This window comes from Sapajus apella, unplaced genomic scaffold, assembly GCF_009761245.1.
Source record: "Sapajus apella isolate SASKATOON/1434 unplaced genomic scaffold, GSC_monkey_1.0 scaffold160, whole genome shotgun sequence".
NCBI classification, from domain to species: domain Eukaryota; kingdom Metazoa; phylum Chordata; class Mammalia; order Primates; family Cebidae; genus Sapajus; species Sapajus apella.
Genome location: NW_022437100.1, coordinates 884,328 through 894,661, shown reverse-complemented (window position 1 = coordinate 894,661; position 10,334 = coordinate 884,328).

Here is a 10,334-nt window from a genome sequence, read left to right as displayed (position 1 = left end):
CGTTTGGTATCTAAGATCCCTGAGTCAGAACTGCAGTTGGCCAGGGTCTGAGGAGGCCTCTTTCTGCTCCCTCCTCCTCACAGAGCCTTGGGATAAACCCCAGAGTGTCTGCAACAAACCATGGCCCTGGAGGCCTGGCCATCCTCTGCCTCCCGTTCTTATTGCACTCACTCCTCTACAGTCAGACTGGACTCTCACTGCACTCACGCCTCTACCGTCAGACTGGACTCTCACTGCACTCACGCCTCTACCGTCAGACTGGACTCTCACTGCACTCACGCCTCTACCGTCAGACTGGACTCTCATTGCTCTCACGCCTCTACCGTCAGACTGGACTCTCATTTCTTCCACCCCACGTTCATGCTTCTTTCTTTCCAGGGCTTTGTACCTACTGGACCCCTTTCCTCGAACCCTTTCCTCCACTCCTGGAACCTCCCTGAAGGTCAAAGGTGGGCCGGGGTCTCCTTCCATGTGTGTTCAGCCCATTAGACTCACCCAGTAGAGACAATCTTTGCTTCTATATGATAATAATGTCAGTAAATAACTTCCTTTACTCATTGTCTTGTCTCCCATGCACATATTATCTCATTTAATCTTCTAATAACCTTCCAAGATAGATACTCATAGCTACGGTTTGCAGAAGAGGAAATGAAGATGTGGGAGGGCACAGGCAGGACTTGGCTCAAATTGACAAGGGGGACGCTGTGCTTTCCCACCCTCTACCTCAGTTGCCATCCTCCTTGCTAACAGAATCCTAGCTTCGTGCACAGCAGCAATGCACCTAACACCAACAATTGTTTTCACAGCTGGTTTTGTCATTGGGGTTTTCAGGTCACCTAGTTCTGGGCAAGAAGACATACATGAAAGTCAGCTGGAGAGATGGCTTCTGTGAAAGTTGTTTTCTTCCATAAAAAAATGACAGGCCCAGCAGCCACTGCCCCTTATGCTTTCCCTTCTCTGGCCTGAATACTGATTGGATGTCTGGAGCTGCAGCAGCCCTCTTGTGAGCTTGAAGTCACAAACATAAAGATACAAGGCCACAGGCTGAGAGTGGATGAGCAGAAAGATAAAAAGAGCCTGGGTCTCTAGCAGCAGCAACTGGCAGCGGAGCCAGTGCTAACAGCTGGCTGGTTATGGGACAAAAGGAAATGAAGCCACCTAATTGTTTATGTCACGGTTGGTCAGGCCTTTTGTTGCTGTAAGCTGACAGCATTTGTTGCTGAGGCGGTGGGATTCCTAGCGCAGTGCTCCTTCCACCGTCCCCAGCAGCCACTGCGCATGAGGAGAGCCGCTTGTTTCTGCTCTGCGAATTGGCTGAGGACGGAGGCCCCTCATATAGGAAAGAGAAAGCTTGCGGGGAGTCAGTGAGAACCCGTTTTGAAACAGGAAGCCCTGCTGGTTGCAGGCAGGAGCTGACACCATGGTGTGCTCTCTCATTCGACAACAACCCCTCCCAAGTGCCCACCTAGTGCCAGGCCTGGGCTGGCAGCCAGCTCCATGCCTCACTCAGCCCCTTCCTGCAGTGAAATCACGGCCTGGTGGTTGAGGAAAGTGCCTGCCACACGAGGCGTCTTCATCTGGTGCTCTGTATTCTAGGCACTGGCTGTTCCTTGTCTCTTCCAAAGCAGAGGCCTGAGGTCCCCCAAACTCCTCCGATCCTTTCACCTTGGCATTCGCTGGCCACCTAGCCTGGACAATTCGGCCCCTCAATATCTATTAAGTCCATCCCTTGTCGCCATGCTGCTCCCTAACCTAGACCTGCCACGCCTCCCCCGGACAGTAGCCACGGCCTCCTCACTGGCCTCTGCCTCCCCTCTCTCTGCCTATGCTCCATTTTCCACCAGGTGGCCTGTGCCGTCCAAAATGCTGATACAACCACGTTCTCATTCAACCCTCCAATCCTTCAGCAAATAGTTATTGAGGCCGTGTGTCAAACCCAAGGCTTGGGGGAGGGGCAAGCATGAGCCCGCTCTAGGGAGCTCACAGGCCCAGCCATCCGAGAGTCCCGGGAAATGGTCCCTCTGCTTGGATGTCTCCTGAGCATTTCAAACTCACATGCCCCGCCCTGCCTTCATCACTCTGTAAATGCATCCAGGCTCTCAAACCAAAAACCTGGGAGGCCTCCTTGACACCTTCCACTCCTCACCGTCCACTTCCAACCCGTCACTGACAATCTCCCCAGCGTCCCAGCGTCCCCCTTCTCTGCATTGCCATGGTTGCTAACGTGCAGGCCAGCACCGTTTCCTCCCTGGAGTCTTGTGGTAGCCTCCTGTCACAGTCAGCGATGGGCGCAATAATGCTGCGTAACAAACCAAACCACTTTGAAATCCAGAGGCAAGCAGCAGCAGCCTGTATTCTCATACTCACTGGGCGCAGCTGGGCAGTGGGTTTGCTGACTTAGGAGGCTTTTCCTGGTGACTTGGCTTCAGGCTGGGGCTGGGTGTGTCTGGGTTGGCTCCGTCTGTCTCTCGGCCTCCTTAGACCGGCATTCCCTGGGGACACGTCCGTCTCATGGCGGATCACAGAAGTACGAGGAGCCAAGCCGAGCCATGCAAGCCTAGCTGAGCCCAACACCAGCGGGGCAGGGACAGGACCGCCGCCCAGACTTGGAGGAAAAGACGGATCTGCTGAGCAGCAGTCCTGATGCTCACACCTCCTGACTATTCTCCTTGTTTTCCTTCTTGCCCTTGGCCATGGTTTATCTCCACGGAGCATCCAGAACGACCATGTTAAACCCCCAATCAGATCAAATCACTCCCTCGTATAACACCCTCCAATGGCATCTCGGGACATTCGGCACGAGCCTCTGCCCTCACCTGCGAGGCCTACAGGATGTTTCCAGGTTCTGCCTCCAGACCTCACTTGGCCCCATCTTCCCTTTCCTTGCAAAGCTCCAGCCACAAGGGCTGCGGTCTCGTTTGGCTGTGTCCCTACAGGAATCTCACCTTGAACTGTAGTCCCCATAATCCCAAGGGAGGAACCCAGTGGGAGGTAACTGAATCCCAGAATCCAAGTGGGAGGGGTAATTGAACCTCCATGCCGTTCTCGTGATAGCAAGTCAGTTCTCACGAGATCTGATGGTTTTATAAGGGGCTTTCCCCCTTTGGCTTGGTACTTCTCCTTCCTGCCATCATGTGAACAAGGACGTGTTTCCTTCGCCTTCTGCCATAATTGTAAGTTTCCTGAGTCTTCCCCAGCCATGCTAAACTGCGAGGCAATTAGACCTCTTTCCTTTAAAAATTACCCAGTCTCGGTTATGTCTTTATTTTTATTTTTAATTTTATTTTAGTTTTTGAGACAGAGTCTTGCTCTGTGGCCCAGGCCTGGAGTGTAATGGCACGATCTCAGCTCACTGCAACCTCCACCTCCCAGGTTCAAGCCATTCTCCTGCCTCAACCTCCTGAGTAGCGGGGACTACAGGTGTGCACCACCACACCCAGCTAGTTTTTGTATTTTTAGTAGAGACAGGGTTTTGCCATGTCGGCCAGGCTGGGGGTATGTCTTTATTAGCAGCGAGAGACCAGGCTCGGCTTGGCTTCTCGTACTCCTGTGATCCGCAGGCTGCTCCCAGGATTTTCGCTGCGTGCCAGGCACCTTTCCACCTTGGGACACTTGCTCAGGCCGCTCCTTCCGCCCACAGCACTTACTCTCCCAGGGCTTCCTGCACAGTCACCCCACACCCAGTGTCAATCACCCCCTCCTGCTGCTTCTCTCTGGGTGCCTCTGGTGAAGAACAGTCTTCATCACTGTTTATTAAATAGGTCTATTTGTTTCTAACATGCTTTCCTTTAGACTGTAAGCTCAAACACACACAAGGACCTGTGTGTTTTATTTTACACTAAGACCCTATTGAGTTCTGGCCACCTAATCCATGTGGGGTGAATGTTTGTTGTTTGTACAAAGGAGTAAGTGGGTGAAAGAACGGACTTCAGTGAAAAGAGACTCAACCATCCCAGTGACCCGGCTGAGCCCAGCTTCCAATCACCCCAGCTAGCTGCCCCCCCCACGCACATCCAGTGTGAGAGCTGACCTGGATGTGCCAGCCTTGCTGAGTCCCGAGATGACTAGCAGCCAGCCACCATCAAAGAAGAGACGAATGGCCTGAATGAGCCCAGCCAACCCGCGGAATCATGAGGGATCGTGACATGGCTGTCATAAGCTGCTACATGCTGGGGTGGGTTGTGACAGAGGCACGGACACTGCACCCTAGACTTTTTGGAGGCAACTCCTCTGATCTCTGATCTCTCCTCCCTACCCACCATTCCTACCACGCTCCAGAGAGATATTGACATGTGGGGACATCTGACTCCATCGAGCTCTCATACAATATGGGAGGCAGAGCAGGACAGGCCCCGGAGAGGGAGAGGCAGATCCAGGATGTCCCTAGAAGGCTTCTGGGGAGGACCCCAAGGAAGGTGAAAGAGCACTTTCCTGCAGAATCCAAAATTCAATCCATACAGTTCCCACATACTAACTACACGCTTCACATCAAGCTGTGGCGGGAGTCGGAGGTGCAGAGAGGCGTGAGGCACTCACTCGCCAGCGGCTCAGAGGCCGGGGGAGAGACAGATGTGTACATAGACACCCACCATGTGGCTTGATCCACACATCATCACAGAAATAAATTCAGTACAGAAAGGAAGAGACTCTGGTCTCAAGGGGCTAGGGTAGAGACGTTTCCACGCCCTCCTCCTCGCTGAAAAGCAGCCACGTCAATAAGGAGAACAAGAAACAGAAACACAAACTCCCACCTTCAAAGAAGCCAGGAGACACCTGTAACCCCAAACCACAACGTATGAGCAGCGAGCGCAGATGGGGGTGGTGGGTGATTGAACAGAGCTGAGGACGACAAACCTAGGTGTCTGCTGCCACATGCTGTGGCGGAGTGGGGGCTTTGGAGACGGAAAAGATGTCAATTACCTGGTCTTGCAGAACGCTGGGGAGGCTCAGAATTAGGGAACCCAGACACCATGGAGGGAGAGGCAGGAGGCTGAAGACAGGGGGTTGTGTGGAAGTCTGCTTAGGAGGAGTGAGATTCCCCCCAGCACCCCCCCAGATCTTCTCCTTTGCACTATGTGGCAAGGTACCCTCCCCTCCCTAACCCCAGCAGGGAGAATTCAGCCAGACTTCTCTGGACCCAGGGACATTTGCGACAGGGCAGAGTGTCATCCTTGAAGAGGTAAGGAAACATATATCCACGAATGAGTACAGAAGGCCACGGCAAAGTGACAGGCAGAAATCAGGAGAGAGCTGGCTGGGTGTGGCGGTTCGTGACTGTAATCCCAGCACTTTGGGAGGCCGAGGTGGGTGCATTGCTTGAGGCCAGGAGTTCAAGACCAGCCTGGCCAACATGGTGAAACCCCGTCTCTACTAAAATTACAAAAATTAGCTGGGTGTGGTGGTGGGCGCCTGCAATGCCAGCTGCTCAGGAGGCTGAGGCAAGAGGATTGCTTGAACCCAGGACGTAGAGGTTGCAATGAGCCAAGATTGTGCCACTGTACTCCAGCCTGGGTGATAGAGTGCGACTCTGTCTCCAAAACAAAAACCCCCAAAAACCAATCAAACAAAAAATTAAAAAAAGGAGAGAGCTTTTGAAAATGAAAAAATATGTTGATTTTAAAAAAAGAGGGATTGGAAGAGAAAAACAGATTTTTTAAAAACTTCCCAGGAACGAGAACAGGATGGTAAAAATGAGCAACAAGGAAGGTAAAGATTTCATCCAGGAGGCCCAGTATTCAAATAACAGGAGTGACAGAAGGAAAAACAGAAAATTGCGTCTCAGAACTAAAGAACACGAATCTTCACATTAAAAGTCTACTTGGTGCCCCAGATGATAAATGGGAAAAAAATCAAATCTTATTCTTATAAAATGTTCAGAAATTTAGGGATAAGGCAGAGATCCCAGAAACTTCCAGAATAAAGGAAAAAAAGTTACCTTAAGTTATACACAATGGATTGAGACTAAGGATTGTGCCGGAAGCTACAGACACCAACAGACGCCTTCCATCAGCTGAGTCAGCGCGATTCTCAACTTCCGATTCTACACCCAGCTTACCTATCAACAAGTGCGAGAGGGGAATTCACTACTTTCAAACATGCACACTTTCTCCGGAAGTTACTGGGAGCTATGCTCCATCAAAATCAGAGAGGAGGCCAGGTGCAGCCGCTCACGCCTGTAATCCCAGCACTTTGGGAGGCCGAGGCAGTTGGATCACTGGAGCCCAGGAATTTAAGACCAGCCTTGACAACATGGCGAAACCCCATCTCTACTGGAAATGCAAAAATTAGGCGGGCATGGTGGTGAGCACCTGTCATCCCAGCTACTCAGAAGGCTGAGGAGGGAGGGTCACTTGGGCTTGGGCAGCAGAGGTTGCAGTGAGCCGAGGTTGCACCATTGCACTGCAGCTTGGGTGACAGAGCAAGACCTGTCTAACAAACAACAAACAAACAAACGAGAGAGTAAAACATCAACAGGAAGACATGTAATGTCAGAAACTGGATTCATACAGGCAAAAGCTGAAGAGAATCCCCAAGCGACAGTGGAGAGAGAATCTCAGGATGTCAGCTGCACACACGCCCAAGGGGCAGCTGGCGCAGATAAGAACTCAGCAGTCTCTAAGATGAAAACCATCCCTAAGGCTGGACTCTGGAAATTCCACTGTGTTTTTTATTTTATTTTATTTTATTTTATTTTATTTTATTTTATTTTATTTTATTTTATTTTTGAGACGGAGTTTCGCCTTGTTGCCCAGGCTGGAGTGCAGTGGTGCAATCCGGCTCACCACAACCTCCACCTCCTGGGTTCAGGCAATTCTCCTGCCTCAGCCTCCCGAGTAGCTGGGACTACAGGTGCCTGCCACCACACCCGGCTAATTTTTGTATTTTTAGTGAGAAGGGGGTTTCACTATGTTGGTCAGGCTGGTCTTGAACTCCTGACCTCAGGTGATCCGCCCACCTCGGCCTCCCAAAGCACTGGGATTACAGGCGTGAGCCACCGTACCCAGCTACCGTGTGGTTTTTACAAAGCTGTAGGAATGTGTGGAAACGCTTAGTCCAAAAAATCGGAAGAGATGTTTAAAAACCAAAAAACAAAGCAAATGAAAAAAGAAAGGAAGCAATTATGAACTCGTGGCTGAGCAGGAAATAATATTTACATTGCATTAATAATGGGAACACTGGATATGCATTTAACAGAAAATCATATTGAGTAGATGGGGAGGAGGGCTGAGAGCGTGTAAGAAATGTGAACTTCTCCACCATAAGAGGAGTCTGTAGATGATGGGTAAAATTGAAGGATTAAGAGATTAAAAAAATCAGTCTGATATTTAGCAAGATAGAGTTTAAGCGAGGGAGCAATTGCTGAGTGGGTGGGATTACGTCGGGGACAGGAGGGGCGGGCAGGATGCAGGAGGACTGCCGTTTTTTGCTGTTATAAGCCTTTTCAGCACAGCACCAGACCACGTTATGCAGTTTCAGTTACCTGTTATCAACCTCAGCCCAAAAATATTAATAGATTTTGAAAGAAAATGACAGAGAGAGAGAGACCACCTTCTGTTGCAGTATATTATGATTGTTCTATTGTATGTTGCATTATTAATTATTGCTGTCCACCTCTTAGCTGTGCCTCATTTATAAATTAAACATTATTTTTCTCCACCATTGTGGTGTGTGGTTGACTCGGTTTTTCGCCACAGCTTCTCACAAGACGTTCAGAGTCGAGAAACGAAAGCAAAATGGCCCCATTTCCCAGTGGATTTGTATGAAAACTGGTAATAACATCAGGGACAGCTCCAAAAGGAGGTGTTGGAGAAGAACCAAGCTGAGTCTCTAAGGAATTGAACATGAGATGGCACACGTGTTTGTCAAGGTCACGATCAGGATATCTTCCCACAGCAAGTTGAAAACGTTGCCACTATCTGGACAGCTGGATATGTTTGCTTGGGAATGTACTTTTCCTCTTTGTTTATATGCTTTGCACTAGTGGGTGGGGTTCAGTAATACATATGTGAGTTTTTTTTTGTTTTTTTTTGAGACAGACTCTCCCTCTGTTGCCAGGCTGGAGAACAGTGGCACGATCTCAGCTCACCGCAACCTCCGCCTCCCTGGTTCAAGGGATTCTCCTGCCTCAGCCTCCCAAGTAGCTGGGATTACAGGTATACGCCACCAGGCCTGGCTAATTTTTGTATTTTTTTTAGTAGAGTCAGGGTTTCACCATGTTAGCCAGGATGATCTCGATCTTCTGACCTCATGATCCACCTGCCCCAGCCTCCTAAAGTGCTGGGATTACAGGCGTGAGCCACCGCACCTGGCTGGGATCTTTTATTCAAAAAAAAAAAAAAAAATTATCAGGCTGGGTGAGGTGGCTCATACCTGTAATCCCAGTACTTTGAGAAGCTGAGGTGGGAGGATTGCTTGAGGCAGGGAGTTTGAGGCCAGCCTGGCCAACATAGTGAGACCCCGTTTCTATTTAAAAAATTAAAAAAATATAGGTATGCAAACATCATATAGGGAAAAAACCAATAGCATATGTATACAGGTTTACTGCTATCCATGATCTCAGGCATCTACTCGGGGTCTTGATTGGTTTTTAAATTTACTTGCAAATGGTACTTTCATAAAATAAAAGCAAATGAAAAATCATTGCATTGGCCAGGTGTGGTGCTCACAACTGTAATCCCAGCACTTTGGGAGTCTGTGGCGGGTGGATCACGAGGTCAAGAGATCAAGACCATCCTGGCCAACGTGGTGAAACCCCGTCTCTACTAAAAATACAAAAATTAGCTGGATGTGGTGGTGGGCACCTGTAATCCTAGCTACTTGGAAGGCTGAGGCAGGAGAATCACTTGAACCCAGGAGGCGGGGGTTGCAGTGAGCTGAGATCACGCCATTGCATGGCGACAGACAGAGCGAGAAACACTGGCCTCAAAAAAACAAAACAAAACAAAAAAATCCCAAAAAACCAACACTGCATTACAGCTAAAAAGGAAGCTGGAAGGAGGGAGTGTCGGAGAAGGGGAGGGCTCTGGAGAAGGCCGCCAGGGCAGGGGGGCCTAACCAGGCTGGAGGTGAAGAGGGGGGCCCAGCGGTGCGTCCTGAGCGAGGTTCAGATAGAGGGCCTGGTGCTTTCGAGTGAGAGGAGGGCCGAGTGGCAGAGGCAGGCTGAGGCTCGATACATGGGGCTTTTAGACCCCGGTCGCGACTGTGGATTTTATTTGACAAGGAACAGGTGCCCATAGGAGGGTCTCAAGGAGGCATCTGGCAAGATTTATGTTCGTAATGGACTCTGTTGAGTAGGAGTGAGGGTGGAAGCAGGAGACTGCAAGGTGATGATGGGGTGGAGAAGGAAATAGCCTTCTCTATTGTCTTAGGGTCTCTGGCTGGGCTAAAGAATTACACTGAAATAAGACAGATCAGCAGGAGGAAAACATACAGATTTCATTTACGAGTCACACACACACACACACACAGACACACACACGCACGCACAATGACCAAGACCCTAAGAAGTGACTAGGGATAAGTACTTTTGTACCAGGTTGAACAAAGAATGGCAATTGTGTAATTAGGAAGATAAGGGTTCATTTAAAAGGTTTGTGGGTACAGATTTCTTTCGGGTCGGCTCTCCTTATCTGGTAATAAGAATGCCTTTCTTCCTCCGGGCATAGGGAGGGCGTCTTTCCCAGGGGGATTGTTATCTCCTGCTTTCTGGAAAAAAAGGAGAGGTCAGAGCACCCTTCCTGCATCTGCTGTTTCTGGAGTGCCTTTAGTCCAAAGAAATCGATATGGCAAAGTGGCAGATTCTGGAGTGATGTGTGCTGAACTCCTTCAGTGGCCTGGCCTGGATGGAGAGCGGCAGGCAGGCGCCGGAGAGGAGCAGTAAGGCTGGGTGCCGGGGGCACCTGATGAGCATTTACTCCTCCAACCTTCACAAGAACTCCGGGGCCAGGCAGTCAGGTGCGTACAATCTACTGATGTTCAAGGTCACTGCATGGTGGGGGCAGAGCCGGGGCTCCAACTCCCCTGTCCAGTCTTCAGCCCCTGTACCCCGACCTGCAGGAACAAGTGAATGAATACAAGAAGGGGGGCGCGCCTGGAGCAGAGAGCAGGGAGGGAAATCAGCAGGCATGCCAGGTAGGCTGCAGGGGGAGAGCTTTATTCTGAGGGCAGTGAGAAGCTGTGAGGAGGGGAGGGGGTCAGTGCCATGGAAAACCCACCCTTGACCCTGAGGACACGTTCCCAGGAGCCCACCCACACCTCATGAACTTGTATGAACAAGGACAATGGGAGGCTGAGACCTGGAGCGAGGGACTTGCCCCCAGCACATGGCAAATGGA